This window comes from Glycine soja, chromosome 17, assembly GCF_004193775.1.
Source record: "Glycine soja cultivar W05 chromosome 17, ASM419377v2, whole genome shotgun sequence".
NCBI classification, from domain to species: domain Eukaryota; kingdom Viridiplantae; phylum Streptophyta; class Magnoliopsida; order Fabales; family Fabaceae; genus Glycine; species Glycine soja.
Window position 1 is genome coordinate 12,482,393 of NC_041018.1, and position 18,028 is coordinate 12,500,420.

An 18,028-nucleotide genomic window follows, 5' to 3' on the forward strand; every position below is an offset into this window, starting at 1 on the left:
TTGCTAATTTATCAAACCCATTATCATGACCAAATGTTCTCAATCCCTTGATCATCGTAATGATTCTCTATTATAAGATTTTGATTCATTATAGAGTATATTATTAGCCCACCAGAAATAAATAAAAAAGGAAGCAGGCATTGAAAAAGAGCCTATCCAAAGTGGCAAGTGCTTATCACATAATCAACGTCATCTCACTTTTACTTAACTTTTGAACATGGGTAATTTGTGGTGCAAATTACTCTATCAACCGTCCAAATTAAATGATTGTATATATAAGTTGTGTATAACATAACAAAATATATTAAAAATCTCTCAGTTCAATTCATTTTCTACTCTATAGATAATTATAGTACTTGGCATTTTACATGCTTTCCATCTGGAAGTATTGTAGATTCAACCAAATTTGTTGTTTGTTCAAGGCCACAGAACTATCTATGATTGTGTTGGGTGACAAGGATAGAGAGGAAAGTTAAGAAGTTCACATGGAAATGGTGATTTCCCAGGGAATCAAATTTTAAAAACAAGGATATTTATATAATCCTTGATAATTAACTTTGCTAATTAAGAGCTGGAAATCAATAGAGAGCATCATTTATGTTTCTGGGGGGGATTGTTTTAATTAGATATTATTATTATTCTTTTCAGAAAAAGTAACCCATGTGTATGTACAACCAAGAATCATGGCTCTCTAGAACATACGAATCATGGTTTTTTTCTCTATAATAGTGAACAGTACTTTTAGGGATTGATCGCATCCCTAATGGTCAAAACAGTTACACAAAACTTTTCTCCTCTGACAAAAAAAACAAAAAAAAAAAACATGAAATTATTATAAACACACAAAAAATATTTAGTCATCTTGGCCTGTGAAGTGTCAGGGGCCACATGGTTTGGGACACTGTTGTGAAATGTGTAGACCAAAAATCTAAATTCATGGCATAAGATAGATAGTCGGCCAAAGGAGGAATAACTATTATGTGGAATTAGGATGTACAACTAACTGACATGTTGAATGGTTCAAGGCTACGTGCCAATAAGACCACATTATGTTTAGATAATGTTAGGATAGTTTTGTGTTTAGGACTAACAAACTTATAAAAAAAAAAAAAATTTCTCTCACAAATTTGAATTAAAATAACTTCTTATCAAAAGATTATGTTTTCTTTATGTGTGAATCAATAATATTTATCCATTAACAACTAAACATTAATTAATTTTTTTAAGTCATAAAAATTATAAATAAATTTTAGATTTTTCCAATATGCTGATTATTTTTTTTTATATTTAAAATGGAGGTTTTCATACTTTTTTATATTTTATTTTAGCTAAAGTCAAGTATTCAAGGACTTAAATTAATGGGGAATTCACGTTATTTTTAATCTATTTAGTTCTTTTCAGTGTAAAAAAAGGTGATTTGCTGGGTGAATCAAACTGGACCACCAGTACATTTTTTTAGAAGTATAAAGGTGATAATATTTAAAATTTTAATATTTTAAATTGTGATGAAATATAATTAAGAGATAATAAATAGTTATTTAACTATTAATTATCACACGCACTTTATTATCTAAACTGCTTTTTTACTCTTGATAATTCAAATCCATCTTATCTTATAAACTCAGGTAGCAAAATGTAAATGAGTTTTCCTTACGTTTATACATATGTTTGTTGTTACTATTTCTTCCTGCTTCCTTCCTTCCTTTTTTTTTTTTACCCATCCAATATTCTTGAATAACAGCTAAAGCTTACATCATGAATAATGATTTGTAGTTATGCACATTGCTTTTGTTTATGTAAGGAAATATACAGCATGAGGATGAACTATGTCTGATGAGGGTATACAAGAGTTTAGTGCACCTAATTTCATATACGTTGGCAATATGTTGATGTTCACATGCAACTAGATTAGGTAATTTTTTTTTCTATTGGAATTCGTAACTTTTCTTCCTCTCGAAAGTTATTGCACCTATTATTTGAGTTGAAAATCATTAGCTTTTGGAGTAATAAATTCAACATTACTTTTCGAAAGGGTTTAGGTTTATCATTTAATTTTCTTTATGTTGCACTGTTAGTCATCAAATTTCACGAAAAAAGAAAAAAAAATTCTTGAATTTTTAATACAGTAGCTCTCTAAATCAATAAACCGAAATTACTTAAACTGTTTAAATGAGAGTTAACTTTTTTTTTTTAAAAACAAAAATGAGACTTAACTGGGAATTACTTTTTCAACCACCCATTTTTTTAAACACATCATCCATTTCTTTTTTGAATTTTTTGTAGCAAAAACATCTGCAATGTCCCAAAGAGTTTTCTTTTTCTTTTTCAATTGGTTTTGTCTTTTGTTATTTAAATTTCGGAATTCTGTAAAAAAAATTATTTCCAGAATTAAGCTTTTAAAACTCTACATATTCTGGAATTAAACTTCCAAAAGTCCAATTATTTTCTAAAAGTATAATTCCAGAAATCTATTTATATATTTTCAGAGTTATAATTTTAGAAGTCTATTTATTGCATATTCTAAAAATAAAATTCCGAAAGTTTATTTGTATATATAGTTTCAGAATTACAGTTCAGGAAAAAAAAATCGGGAAATCTATTTGTTACACATTCCGAAAATAAAATTTCAGAAGTCTATTTACCATATATTTCTGAAGTTATAATTTTGGAAGTCAATTTATAATACATTCTAGAAATAAAATTTCGGGAGTTTATTTTTTTGTTTTTAAAAGTTTGTAAAAGAATTAATGAAAATGACTTTTTGTTTTTATTTTTTTTCATAGTTATTTATTTAAAAATTTCAAGATAAGATAAAAATAAAGTGAAAATTTTAATTAAAAAAAATAGAAAACGATTCTCTTAAACTAAATAACCCCTTATAGACAAAGGAGATTACTAAAATGAAAATAAATAAATGGTTAGTGTGTTTCGTTTCTATTAAATGCACTAAATTTGTTTTATCCCAAATTCCATCCTGCTCCATTGTCTTGTGAACCTTGTGCTCTCTATTCTCTGGCCTATGTTTATGGGTGTTCTTTTCACTTGCATAAGATGTTTAGCTAATTACTGGGATATTTTGTATATTTGAACAACTTATCCAAATTGTTCAACAATCATTTAGACTGCATAATAAATTATATACATCTTCCTCTCCAATTTACTAGAAACTAACAAACACATAGATAGTCCATGGAGGTTAGGAAGTAATAATCAAATGGAATTGGATAATGAAAAATGGTTATTTGGACCAAGGTCTTTCTATAGTTTGTTGGGAGTGATAACCACGAATGAGCAAATTCAATTGGTCTTGTCATAATCTTGGTATTTATTTTTTAGAAGAATTGTGCACTTCTCAACCGGCATTAAAGTTCCTTTAGGCTCTCACTAATTAAAGTAGTCAATACTCAATAGTAGTACTACTATTTAAGAGTAAAAACTAAACATTCAACATTTTTGAAGAAGGAAACCTAATAATGATGGTTTGTTTTTCTTTTTTAAAAAATAAATAAAATTAATTAGCTAGGTCGGACTTCTTTCACTTGTTTATGTTTCTTTGGGAGGGGGGTATTTATCATTATTACCTAAGCTCATCATCTTTTGCAAGTGAAAATGACAAAATTAAAGAAAGGCAAGGCAGTGGCGACAATCCAAATGAGTTTTAAAGCTAATTATATTGAAGAAATTAAGCACAGCTAATCTCATTATACTATATGGTCCCTACCACACCCTCAAATTCTTGAAAAGTTGTAACTGAAACAACCAAACATGTATTCGAAAGAGAGTGGCTGGCTTGATTATCAAACATCAATTACCATCACTACCATGCTTAATTAATTAACAAATAATAATAATAATAATAATAAGTCTACTAATGCTTCATTGACACGGCGCAATTGAGTTTTGTGGGATCAAGTCAAAGGAGACTGGCGGAAATTTTGGAAACCCCATTTCCCAAATCAAAACAAGAAATTCCAAACAAGACTTAACCTTTTCACAAACTGTATTTGTTTTCACCTATAGTCTATGTTGATGACAATTGCTCAATCAAAACCCCTTTAGATTAATGACACAAATCTCTATAATAGAGATGATCATAATGACATGATTTGAATCCATTTCCAAAATTTGCTTTTCTTTAATTTGCGTTTCACCTTTTTGCTCCAACGGATTTATATATATTTCAATCAAAGAAACAGTAGTTTTTTTTTTTTTTTTATATATAGAAAAGATAGATAGAGATCGATTTGGGTTTTAACTTTAGCTTAACTTGATCCAAACATGAATCCATCCATATAAAAGCAGTCCTATTAGGAGGCATACAAGACAAGACATTTTAGAATTAAGATAACGATTTGGCAACCCCCAACCTAAAGAAATTTGCACGATTTGAGAAAGTAGTACAGTTTAATTTTTTTTAATTATATATATTTATGTCACTTGAATAATGCTTTTAAGCTAACCCAATATATAAAGCACTCAATCATAGTCGAAATTCTCAAAATGTATGCTGGCTATGCGATGAGATTAGGTTTCAAGATTCTTCAGATTGAGGTTGAAGGTTTAGAATAGTTCACTCATTTGTAATTCGATCCTCTCATATTTATACTTTTGACTTTTTTTCCTTCGTGTAACGCACTGCTTTCTACTTTAAAGGGGCTAAAGAATAATATTTTAGAGACGAGCAATCCCTTCTAGCTTGTTTCATATTTTACTTTGTAATTAACTTTATCACGTATCAAATTTTCATCTTAAAAATCCTAACAAGTAGCATATACCCTGTACTATTATTAATGATCTCTTGTGTAGTCTGCTTCAGATTCCCATTTTGTTTTTTCAAGAAAAACTTGTTAATTAATTAATAATTAGCCTTTTGTCTTCTTCTTAAAACCCACTTAACACTATCTTTGAACTTCAATGTGCATGCACTTTGTGAGTAGAACTAATTTGAATGGCAATGGTGATCCTAGATCACAATCAAAGCAGACAATAAAGCTTGGGATTCAATTGATTTCATCAGCCACATCAACGATTGTTTTCTAGATTTCAAGCTTTGATTGAGAGGTCTTGGTGCGCGCATAGGTGTCCCACACCTCTCCAACGTCGTTTTTAGAAGCATTTCATATTTGGTTAGTGGACTTTGTACATACGTAAAGTCCAATAATGCCTAACCTATATGTACCATTCAAGCTGAGGGATATATATATAGCTTGCATAGTGATATTATTGAGGATTATAAGAAAATGCTTCTTCAATTTCAACATGTTCATTTTTTTTTCTTCTTCCTTGATTAGCGCAGCATATAGTTTTTTTTTTCCGAAACAAAAATGTTTTTCCTCCAAAACAGAAGGGTTTAGCTTTGCTTATGGATCATTTTCTCGAGTGATATATATATATATATATATATATATATATATATATATATATATATATATATATATATATATATATTATAATAGTATTCATGCACAAATTATTTGTCACAAGTGTGTCACACATGTTATACATCTATTCCGCTTCTAACAATATTAGCATGTGTTAGGCCAAGTGAGCCAATTAGTCACAGACAAGAACATATAATAATTGGGGGCTAATAAATTATGCCAATTAAGAAGCTAGAACTTCTGATGGATCTTACTCGTCCACCAGCAAACCACATTCCACAGTTCAAACGTGATAATGATAATATAATATATAATTAGCTCTTTTTTTTTATATAAAACTTCAATCATATAACTTGGGCATATATGTGCATGAAGGTTGAATGGTTGTATCTGCAATGATCAGTGCATTTGCATGAATGCAACTATTGAAATTAAGAAAATAAAACTGTAATTGTGGTTGCTGAGATGGCTAGCGGCTATTCTGATATATTTATTTACTTTTAAATTCATGAAGAGAATAGTTATGTTTATTATCTATTCAAACCCCAATTGATTTCCGTTATTTATTGTCAAGAATTAACATGCCTACAAAAGTAAATAAATCCTTTATAACTTTCATTAGAATAAAGCAAATAAATAAAGTCTCAGCATTTGTAGATGGAATATGGAACTCTGCACTATGACACACTATCACTTGTATTTTCATAAAAAAAAAAAAAAAAATAGACAAAATAGTCTTTTATGACTAAAGCAAACCACCACCACCCTTCAATTTGGGTTGGCTGAAAAAGAACAATGATTTCTTTTGGGTGAAACAAACAATGATCAAGGGTATCGACTATTAACAATATAAGACTAAGAGGGTTAATTTTTTGCATCATTGTATAAAAGGGCTAAGAAATGTTTTTCAAAAGAGAATAAATGTTTATTTAGATCTAAAAATGGTGATAATTAGTAGATAAAGAAGAGGCTTGTAATAGGCTGTGCCAAAACCAAACTACGGGGACAAAGATTAGATCCACGGATCTCATATGTACGCTGAAATTTGTACTGTTGGTTTTTGCCATCCACATGTCCCAAGTCACATGTTACTCACATGATGTGTTTGATATCCCTTGTCACCCATTGTATAATGACTGAAAAGGATATCATACAAATGCATGAAAATTGGGTATAGGCTTGGGGTCCTAACAATTTTGTGTGATGGAAAGGACAATTGGATCCAATTAATTGGGGGTTATCAGTGGGTCGGATACCAGTGTACCTAATATGGTCCTTTTAGTTGTTTAGTACTTTAGCCCGTGTATGATGCGTGGGTCCCAATTCAACTCCATTTTTGTTTCCCCTGAAGACCATTACAAGGGTAAAAATAAAATAGCTAAGGTGGTTGTCTACATTTTAGTACCTCAAACATTAATGATCTCTTGTGATATGTGACTATAGCTAAACAAAAATAAAAATAAAAAAAGAGAGCTGTAACTCTGTCACATGTCTGTAACTTGCATTTTAAAAACCTTATTTTGATAGACATATGTGTCTTATAAAGCATGTAGTAATAATTTTGTTATAGCATGATTGCAAAAGTTGAAAGCCAAAGTTAACTATTTAATTAGAGTGAATATATATACTGTAAGAAAATTTAGGTTTAAATTCCTAGAGAAATTAAAACCAACATTATGTAGATTTAAGGGAAATTGAGTTGGGATCTATTAGGTGAAATCTAGAGTTTGAATATTATAGATGAAAAAATATAATTGAGAGGGAAGATCTCTTATTAAATATAATCATTCATATTATTTGGTTTAGACCGCAAATATTTTTTTATCGAAAAGAATTATGTTCAAGTCTAATAGGACTATTATAAAGAATAAAATTTTCTCTTTGAGTATTTAATGTATATATGTATATCTAAAATTTCAATTCAAAATCTTTTGTTAAGGTGGATCAATCTTATATTAGTTGATTCATACGTTCAGTGATATTGTTTAGATTTTTCAATGAAAAATAATTATCGATAAAATTGATAAATATTTTATATGATAAAAAAGGAGAAAAATCAAAAAGGTGGATTGTGAGCTTCTGAATGAAAGTTGGATGTACACATATACACTACGGAAAAATCTAGACAGATGGAGAAAACACTAAAAAGCCATTGACTAATTAAGGTTAAAAAGGGTTGGATCTCAATCACTCATCTTAATTTGTTTACCAATTAATTTGCAATGCAATGGAGAATGGAGAAATGTCAGCTTAGGTAGGTGAGGAAATTATATTGAGTGGGAGGGGGGATTTGAAATGGGGATACGTGCCAAAATAAGTGAAGGCATGAATTATGGCAATGACAGAGAGGGAGGGTCAAGAAGGCAACAAAGCAACGTGGAGGCAAAGGAAAGGAAACAAATTGAAAATGTATCAGTGACAGACACCCATATGCTGTGACCTGTGGCTATGAGATGGGTGGTCGATTATATTGGTGGGAGAAAAGGTTGTGCCTTAGTGAGACTTTGTTATGTAGCCGCTAGTCCCCCCTATTTTCTTTGTAAATGTTCCTTGAGTCTAGCCATATATTTCACAACAAAATTGACCCCTCCCACACCCACTCACACTACACCATCAGAATAATTAAATTCATGTTTTAATTATTAAAACAAAATATGCAAAAACAAAATAAAATGAATGCAACCCATGCATTTGCTTTCTTTTGTTTTTTTTTTCACCCATCCAACATGTCTTCTCACATCATGTGTAGTTTTCTTTATAAAAATCAAGAGTTATACATAATTTTTATTTGATATCTAATTAATTCTCCTCTTATTTGATTGATCTATTTTGATTAAAAGTGATACTCCTAGTAGAAACTTCATTCTCAAGTTAGAGATTGAATTTTGAACTTTAGTTAAAGAATAGTAAGTATCAAACTACAAATTTTGGTTCACATCTTATGTAGTTGATGCATAGTTTTCTATCTGATGTCAATGCAGTTTGACATAAGTGATTATTCCAGAACGAACTTTTACTTTTTTCATAGATATGGATTTGAATTTCTCTTGTGTCACTTTTTTTCTTGGTGAATAACCCTCCTCAAGGAGATTTCCTAACATCTAGAGACTAGTTGAATAGTTGTAATTAGATTTAATTGCATTGGCATCTCTAATAATCTTCTATGTGAACCTTTGTTGGTAGTTTCAACATGACATTGACGTCATGTTCCATAGTATTGAGAGTGTCTTTTAGTTTTACCACTTTTCTTTGGCTTATGGAAAAAAAGTTTTCTAGGTAATTTATTTCAAAGAAAAAAAATTGTTATGCCTCTTGGTCAATTTTACTTTAATTAGTTCATATGGCACCAAAATCTATCATTCATCTGAAACACCCGGGTTCCTGTTCAATTCAATCTTTTAATTCCTGCCAAAGTAGTTTCGTATTGTCAGAAAATTTCTTCAAAGTCTATCTCTCTCATGTCAGGGTGGAGATCAAGTTTTGATTTTATTTGTCGCTATAATTGAAAAAAGAAAAACCACCTTAATGCACGTAAGGATGATGAAAGGTCTACATATATTTATTTATTTGGTCTAGAATTTTGGTTGCACAAGTATTCGGTTTATAGAAAAAAATAGTCTTTATATGGGGGAGATTTTTTGAATAATTTAAAGTGCTCGATCACCATTGAAGATGCATGAATAAAAATGTCGATGGATGATGCATTGAATTTATTCTTTCTCAAACAGCATGGGAGTTTGGTCAATTTCTGTTTTTTCCTCCCTTTAGCTAGAGGAATTAAATGAACTGTAAAGAAAAAAGTTTTGAATACTAGTTATGAGAGAGTCCCACATGGAATCGTTTTGTATGTTTAGGACTTCAAGGTAGGTTTTTATGCTTGTATGATATTCCACCACATCCACCCGCATCTACATATTCTAATAAATATTGGGTTCTGTTCTTTCTTTCTTGTTTTTATTTCCCTTCCCCCATCTCTTATGCTACCTATTTGTTTTCAAGAAAATGACTTGAACCAAACGTGTCACAACAATAATTTTAGTACAAACTACTCCAATTTGGAACCAAGCCAAAACTAAAGATGTTGAAGAGAACCTTACCAAAAATCAAGGAAAACAAACTGGAGAAATTAAGTGATAGGCCTTTCCTGATTCCATCCAACACTATCAAGAAACCTAGAAGAGAGAAAAAGAGGAACTTTCAACTTTATGGTAAAATTTCTTTTACACTTTCACGTGAAGCTTCCTAAAGGTAGAAGTTTAGAGCTATTGAAGTGTATATTTTTTTTTTTTTGAAAAATGTCATATTTACCAACAATGTTTATCATAATTAATAGATGACTAAATTTTTTAAGATATTTAATCTTTTAGTTATGTGGATGAAAAAGATTTGATTGAGAGATGTAAAACTTAGGTGATATCATAAACAAATACATATCTAATGGAAATTATATTAACGGGTTAATTATTATTGATTAATTACTATATAATAAACTCAATTTATAGAAAGAAAGGTATATATATATATATATCTGGGTTTTCATGTTGTGTTGAGGATATCAATGTTACGTGTTGGTGAGATGGGGTTTGATTCTAACAAGAAAAGCTGCAAAGAATCATACAAACGAGAGGGACAGAAAAGAGAGGGAGGTATTCTTTCTTTGCTTCGTTTATTTGCATGTGTGTGTCTGACGCGTGAGCGTTATTAATGGGGTCTCGTTTTTCTAGAGAAATAAGTTTAGGCTCGTAATTCTCGATAGAAAGGACAGAAAGAGAGAGAGAAAAATGTACTAGTAACAAGAAAACCGATATTTTCAATTTTTCACTTCACACGATTCTTCTGATCTCTTATTTAATTATTATCTGGGCAAATTCTTGATGAACATTATTATTATTATTATTATTATTATTTTATGTTACTCGTGTTCGATGGCAGGTTCGTGCTTGTGTATGCCCACCTAAAGATGGAAGTAGTAAGAATCTAAATCAAAATCCTCTAGAAAAATTAAAAAGGAAAAAAAGAAAAAGACATGAAAATTCATCTGTGTGAAGGCGACATTTGCTAGCAAAATTTTCCCATCTCATACGTGATATATTATTCTTCAACATGCCCCACATACAACTATCTTCCTCACCCTTTAAGATATTTATGTGGTTGAAATTAAATACAATTTAGATTAACAAAAGAATAAATCTTACTATTTCATAATCATAATGAACTTATTAACACAAATATTGATATTATATGATAACCATATGTGCAACTGTGTTGTAACTGGAAGGAAAACAAAACCCTTCAATCGATCATTTAATGGGAAGATTGGTGTTGAATCTGGATCCACGTTAATTGTATATTGGTTGTAGATTGAAATTGATTTCATTAGGAAAAACAAGCATAATTTTAGATTTGTTTGATCGGTGAGATGGGCCCACTTCACCTTTTAAATTTTTGAGCTCCACTTGTTTCTTTCTTCCCTCTTTTCACAAAGGTCCACTTGCTTTTCCGGCATGAGGAAGAAGTGTTTATAGCTTGTTTTATTGGAACCCATATTAACGGTATTTATAGCACACCAAATTATGCTAGAGAGATATGGTTTAGCAAGTTATTGAATGTGTTACCTCTCTACCGTACGGAGATAGTATAATTTCTTAAAGGTACGGTACATTCAAGAAGTTTATTTGATTCACATCTTCATAACACATCATGAACAATTAATGACTTGTTTGAGTATGTTTCAGTTGGTTTTTAAATTTGTTTTGTAAAACAATTTTCTCAACTTCCTCACACCACTATTCCACTTCATCTCCCTATAAGAAATTATTCTTATTTTATCTTAAAACCATCCTAACTTTATTTTATATTTTGTCTTTTAAAAGATAAATGATGGGATTTAGGGGAGCCAAATATAATTTAAATGATTTTATAATAAAATACTATTTTATAAAATGCTCAAAATCTATTAAAATACTATTTTTTTTAAAGTTTATATAATGATGTTTAGATTCCTAAATTCAAAATTAGACTCATACAATTAACCAAAATTAGATTGAAGTTAACAGTGATAAGAATAACAAAAAATGAGATAAGAGAAACAAAAAAAAAATACATAAATAATAATAACAAAAAAGAAGCATAGTTATTACTATGTCTTAAAAAATTAAATTATCAATTTCTTGTTTTTTTTTTGGAATTATCAATTTCTTATGTAGTGTAACTTTATCTCATACACAAAAAATAATATTTAATTCTTCAAATCAATTATAACCAAATCAATCCAAAAAGGAAGGATAATAAAGTCATTTAGCTACGAATGTAAATATTTTAACCTTTAAAATAACAATAATACATTTTGTAAAAGGAAAATATATTAACAAAGCAAATAAATAACATCAAATATTTCGTTTTAAATAAATGTAATAATTTAGATGATGAATATTATAAAAAAATACCATTTATAGAAAATGGAAGATTTGTCTAAAAAGAGAAAAAAAATTAATTATTTTTGTAAGAAGTACTATAAAAGGGAATAAAATATATTTTCAAGAAATTCAATAAAATAAATAATTAATACTTAAAGTTAAATACTGTTATTTCGATAATCAAAATATTTAAATAAAGGATAAAATATATTTGTGGTCTCTATAAAATCTAAAAAATATTAATTTTGTCTTCATAAAAATTTTCATATTAATTTGGTCCTATAAAATTAAAACATATTTTTTTTATCTTCAATTATAATTTTATTAAACGGTAATTTGATCTAGTTAAGAGCCTTACACTTACATTACAATAAATTAAACAATTTGTGATGATTGAAATTTCTAAAATAAATTAAACTATATCTTGCAACTAAAAATCACAAAAAATTGTAATTTTCTATCACTTTATGAGTATTTTCTTGCACTTTTTAATTAGATTAAGGGATAAACTAAAGTAACAGTGAGGGATTCTAGTATCGTATGACTGTGCTTGGAACGTTAAAGAGAAAAAGTAAGTAAGTTTGTTTATCAGATAATTATTTAACAAAATTATCATTGGAATTAATAAAAATATGTTTTATTTTTATATGGATTAAAATAATACGAAAAATTTACAAAGACAAAATTAATATTTTTTAAATTTTACAGACATTCAAACATTTTCTACCCTTAAATAAAACAATTAATTTCATATTAAAATATCATATTACATGTATTAAAAAATACAATTAAAAAAACAGGGGTCAAGGCCCTGAATAGATGCATCGACAGTAGATTTTTTATTCATTTTATCTAATCCTAAATAGTAATATATGAAAATTTTATTTATTTTTATAATAATTATTTTATACTTCATAACGATATTAATTTTTTTATTAATGGATAGTGTAAAAACTTTTGTATTGACAATTTATGTCAATTAAAATTTTGTTAAAAACAGGATTTTGAAACTTTTTTTCATTAAAACTCATACGAAAAAGATTTTTTTAATTTAAAAAAATTTTAAAAAATAAATGTTAAATAAGCCCTGGGGGTGGGTGGGTGTGTAAAATTTATAAGAACTTTTGATATTACTTTTTAATCAAAGATTTACTTCGTAACCTACATAATAAAAGATTGACAGTAACTGCGCATCAATCATTAAAGTGAACTTTTAATTTCAATTAGATTATTATATTATGTTAAAGTTTTGTCTTTCCTATGTTACTATTATATCGTCATGAAAAATATATTGCTTTCTTCCTACTTTTTTTAAGTGATAGTTCTTTTAAAAAAAAGCTTTTGTTTTTATGTTTTTTTTTCTTAGAATTCAAGATATAACATTATTATTTTTTAATTATACCCTTACTCTCCACATAATCTTTAGTTAATTTACATATTTATTATGAAATTATAAATGAAAAAAAGATGATATGCATTTATTATAGAGAAGAAATGAAAAAAAAATACATATAAAAATGATTACTAGTATTTTATTAGAAACAAGAAAAAATATTACATTTTTTTGTTAATGTATAATACCCTTAAAAGACACTTAAAAGAGGAATAGGCAGAGTACTTATCTCTAAATTAATTTATTTTCAGCCCAACAATTTTTCATTCAAATAAATATAGTTAAAGAGATAAATTTTTAAGAATTGCATAGCTCGAGATTTTCATGGGGAGAAGAGAGTAGAGGCAGAGAGAGAGAGAGAGAGAGAGAGAGAGGAGGTTAAATAGAAAATGGGAAGGGGTCTACAATTAACTTTATGACAGTTTTTTTTACAGGACTTTATAACAGTTAAAATGCATATATTATGGATAATTGTTTTTCTCTTAATCGTATACAGACATTGTTGTGTATATGAGCAATTATTGAAGGTAAAATAGCAAAAGATAATATATAAATCAAATGGGGTTATCACCTATTATTAGTATAGATTAGAACAATGTATATAGGCATACAGATATTGTTGTGTATATGAGCAATTATTGAGGGTAAAATTAGCAAAAGATAATATATAAATCAAATGGGGTTATCATTTATTATTAGTATAGATTAGAACTATGCATATAGGCATTGATTTGCGACTTGACTCTTTTACACATACTTTTTTTTTAATACACTTTTTTATTTGTTAAAAATTTTCAGAAAGTGAAAAAAATTATGGATCTTACACTTTATTTAATATATCTTATATTATTTTGTAGTTTTTAATAAATTTTGATCAATAATAAAATGTATATTAAGAAGTGTGTGTTGTTAGCACTCTTCTCTAACCAATTTAAAATGCAAACTAATATATGTATGTTCATTTAGTTAATTTGCAAGTTAAATGAGTTAAATTATGATTTTATGAACCAATTGCTTAATTCGTATATAATTTTTTCAAATGTTTATTTAATAGTGAAAATTAAAAAATTAAGCCCTAAATTGAGTATTTATGAAAATAAATAAAATCAACTTAATGCGCTTTAGGTATTCAAGTGTTAGATATTTTGTGGTTGGTTATTAACCTCTATCCAAGTTAATTGATGTTTTAGCATTGGATTTTTTTTAATATTGACCAATGTTATATTAAAATATCTATTTCAGTTTTACCCTCTAATAAATATTATTGTTGTCTTAAAATACTTAATAATGTATTTATTGAAATTAAGAAAAATAATAACGATACTTTAGTAAAATTGTCCCTTAAAGATGTTATTAGCTTGATATACTTGTTTTTTTTTTATTAATCTGAGTGAAAAAATCTTATACATATACTTCCTTTATTTCTTTTGTATATGTCTTTTAAGCTATTACATAAAAGTCAAGAAATACAATAATTTTTTAAATTCTAATAAAATAGTTGAGTTTTTCTTAAAAAAATTCTTTTTTCCTTTCCACTCCATAATAAATGCATTTGTAAATTAATTGAAGATTAGAGAATAAGTAAATGTATAATTGATAAAAGAATAATAATGTGATCTTGAATTTTATAAATATTAGATGAATATAATTTTTTTAAATCTGACAATTAAAAAGGAACATAGAATATCAATTTGGGATGGAGTGAATATATAAAAAGTGTTTGAATATTTATTGTTGATTGATAATTGGCTCTTTGATATTTTATTGTATGTTTAAATGATGGAATTTTAAAAAAGATTTTGCCATCACTTAATTAATAGCTGCAAATGTCATATTTTTAGTCGGAATCATTATTATTTTTTATATTTTCATTAATTTGTAGTTTTTCTCTTTAAATCTTAAAATTATTTTTATCATGGTGTACAAGCTAGCCTCTCAATCCATCATCATTAAATTTGTAATGCCTTATAATTATGAAAAATTCTTGAACCAATAATATTTTATTAGGTGATTATTATATCATATTAGTAGTTTACATGATTCCACATAATCTCTTAATAGTAATATTTGACGAATATGACTAAAAAAATAACAGACAAAAAGGGAGGGGTTAAGATTAGTCAAAAAAATTGTTGATGGACTAAAATTGATTAAGAAATTATTTTTTTTACAAAAATAAATAAATAAAAATAAAATTATTAAAGAACTAAAAGTGTATTTATTATAAATAGTTAAAGGACTAAAAATACAATTTATCCAAAAATTTGACACATGATTGCCAAATCAAATTAATAGACAATGTGACATGTTATATATGTTATCAATGTGATTATCACATGATCATTTAATAATAGTGATATTTAAGGTAAAAACTAAAAATGTAAATAAAAATAGGAATTAACACTAGTCAAAATTTTGTTTTAAGACTTAGAACAAAAATCGCCAAAAATTAAGGAAACAAAAACTTATTTTTTCCAAAGAAAAATATGTTTGCCCAAATATTTTCTTCTTTTAATTAAAATGGAAAGAGAACATAAGAAAAAGAAAATTAAGATAGAACTGTTTGTAAGGATATGCAGTTAAGGTAGTACTTAAGTAAAAGATACATTTCAAGGGAGAAAATGGGAAACGCCATATGAGAAATATCAAATGCCTTTATTTTCCTATTATTTTGTAAAATTATAAAATCTTTATCATTTAACATAGTTATATTTTCTATATAAAAATATAGTTATTTTTTTCTTAATTTCATTTATTTATCTTTTTTTCTCTATTTAAAAAGAATAGAAGATTAACTTTTCTTCTTCTTTTTTAATGAAATAAAAGGAACAGCATAAGAAATTTATTTTCTTTCTTTTATATTCTTATTTTCTCTCCTATATCTGGACTAAGCAAACAAATAAAAATGTCCATTAAGATTCTACAACTAATTAAAGAACCCAAATGTGTTTGGCACTGTTTTTTAAAGTTAATTTCCTTCTCTTCAAGAAAAAAAAAAGAATAAAGTTATACAAGTTAATTTGGGATGGACAACTCTCTTTTCCCCCTTCCTTTCCACCAACTCCATACGGAAGAAGGAGCAAAGAAGCTAGCTAAAAGTGGGGGATTTTTCTAGTCGAAATAATTACATATATTGGATTGGCACCTCAGCTTTGAAAGGCAATTTAGCAGCTACCCTTATTTGCATCCAAAGTCAATATAATGCCAATTAACACACAACAGTCATTCCAAAGCATGCCAACCCATGGCATGGCATGGCATGTCATTTTAATTGATTCCCTTCTCACCAGACTTCCCTTAGCATCACCACTCTTCTCTAATGGTCCCGGTGAGCCCATGATCACGATAGAAAAACCTTAGAGAGAGAGAGAGAGAGAGGGAGAATCTAACTATCAATTTCAAACTAAATAACTAGAGTCATTTTAAATTGTTGCTTCTAAGTGAGGACAAAGTCATATAATACAACCATCAAATATATGGGTCAACTGATATAAAATTATTTCAGTTTAACTAAAAATCTCATATTTAAGTCCTGAATACATAACTATATAAAATATTTAGAGAGAAAATTTTATTGTCTATAATAATTATCTTATTCGACTTAAACATGATTGTTTTGATAAAAAAAAGAAGTTATATAATATAAATTGGAGAAGAGTCATGGGTCGTGTCTCGTGTATATATCTTAACTTATAGTTTGCTTGGTGGCTGGCTATAACCAAGAAAAAAAAAAACCTATAACCAAATCATCACTCATCATTTTGTCATAATATAAAGGGTTTGGCTTTGCATCATAGTCGTGGTTGCTAATAATCCTTGCTTAGGAGCACTACATGTCACTTTCAACTTGTGTTAGCTCTCAAATTCTCGCATATTATATATCACATTATTTGTTTGTCCACCAAAGAAGCATTTAAAAGTTGAGAAAACAAATTAAACTTAAGATTGCCACACTCTAGCTCACCCTTCCCTGCCTATATGATTATCTATTTACGTTTATATGTGCTCATCATGTTAAAAACAAAAGGCAATATTGGTTGCTTGTATAGATGGTGAATATAAAATATGCAGTTTGACAACACCCACAACTAATTAAATGCAACTTAAGTTTACTAATATGTGACCACACACTTATATAATGATCGAATTATTATTAATCTATATATAGTTATAACCTCACTTCTATTATGTCATTCTTGATTTTATATTATATGCATTAAAGTATTAATATGACCTTCCTCTCTACTACCTATATATTTTGAATCTCAATACTGTTCATAGAGAGAATGTCAACTTTATCACACCGCAACTTTTCTCGATTCGAATTGTATGGCAGAAATCAATTTAATTTCCACATCGTTCAGATGTGTTTCTTTTAAATGATATATCACCTCACTGAATATCTCTCACTTGACAGAACTATATACCTGCATGTCCTGGCTTTATATTTGGGCTAAAATTAATTACCTGGCCAGCTATAATTTTTTGGAGAAAAAGTAATGGTTGCAAAGAATCATATGGTTATGTGGTTATTTACTAGATCTTATTCGGAGAAGATTACATATGCATACACTATATATACAAATTGGGTGACGAATTATGTGGAAAGAGTGGGGGAAAAAGAAAGACTAATGGACATGTCTACTGAAACAATAAAATTTAAGTATTATATAATTAGTGGAATTAAGAATGGCATTGTCTGTATCTACACGAATCAATATACAATCCCAAACTCATGTAGTTGTGTACGAGTCTTCAACAGAAAATGTAGCTAATTCATTTAAGAACATCAGTAGAGAGGTTGTTTATTATTTGAGTTTTTTTTTCTTTCTGAATAG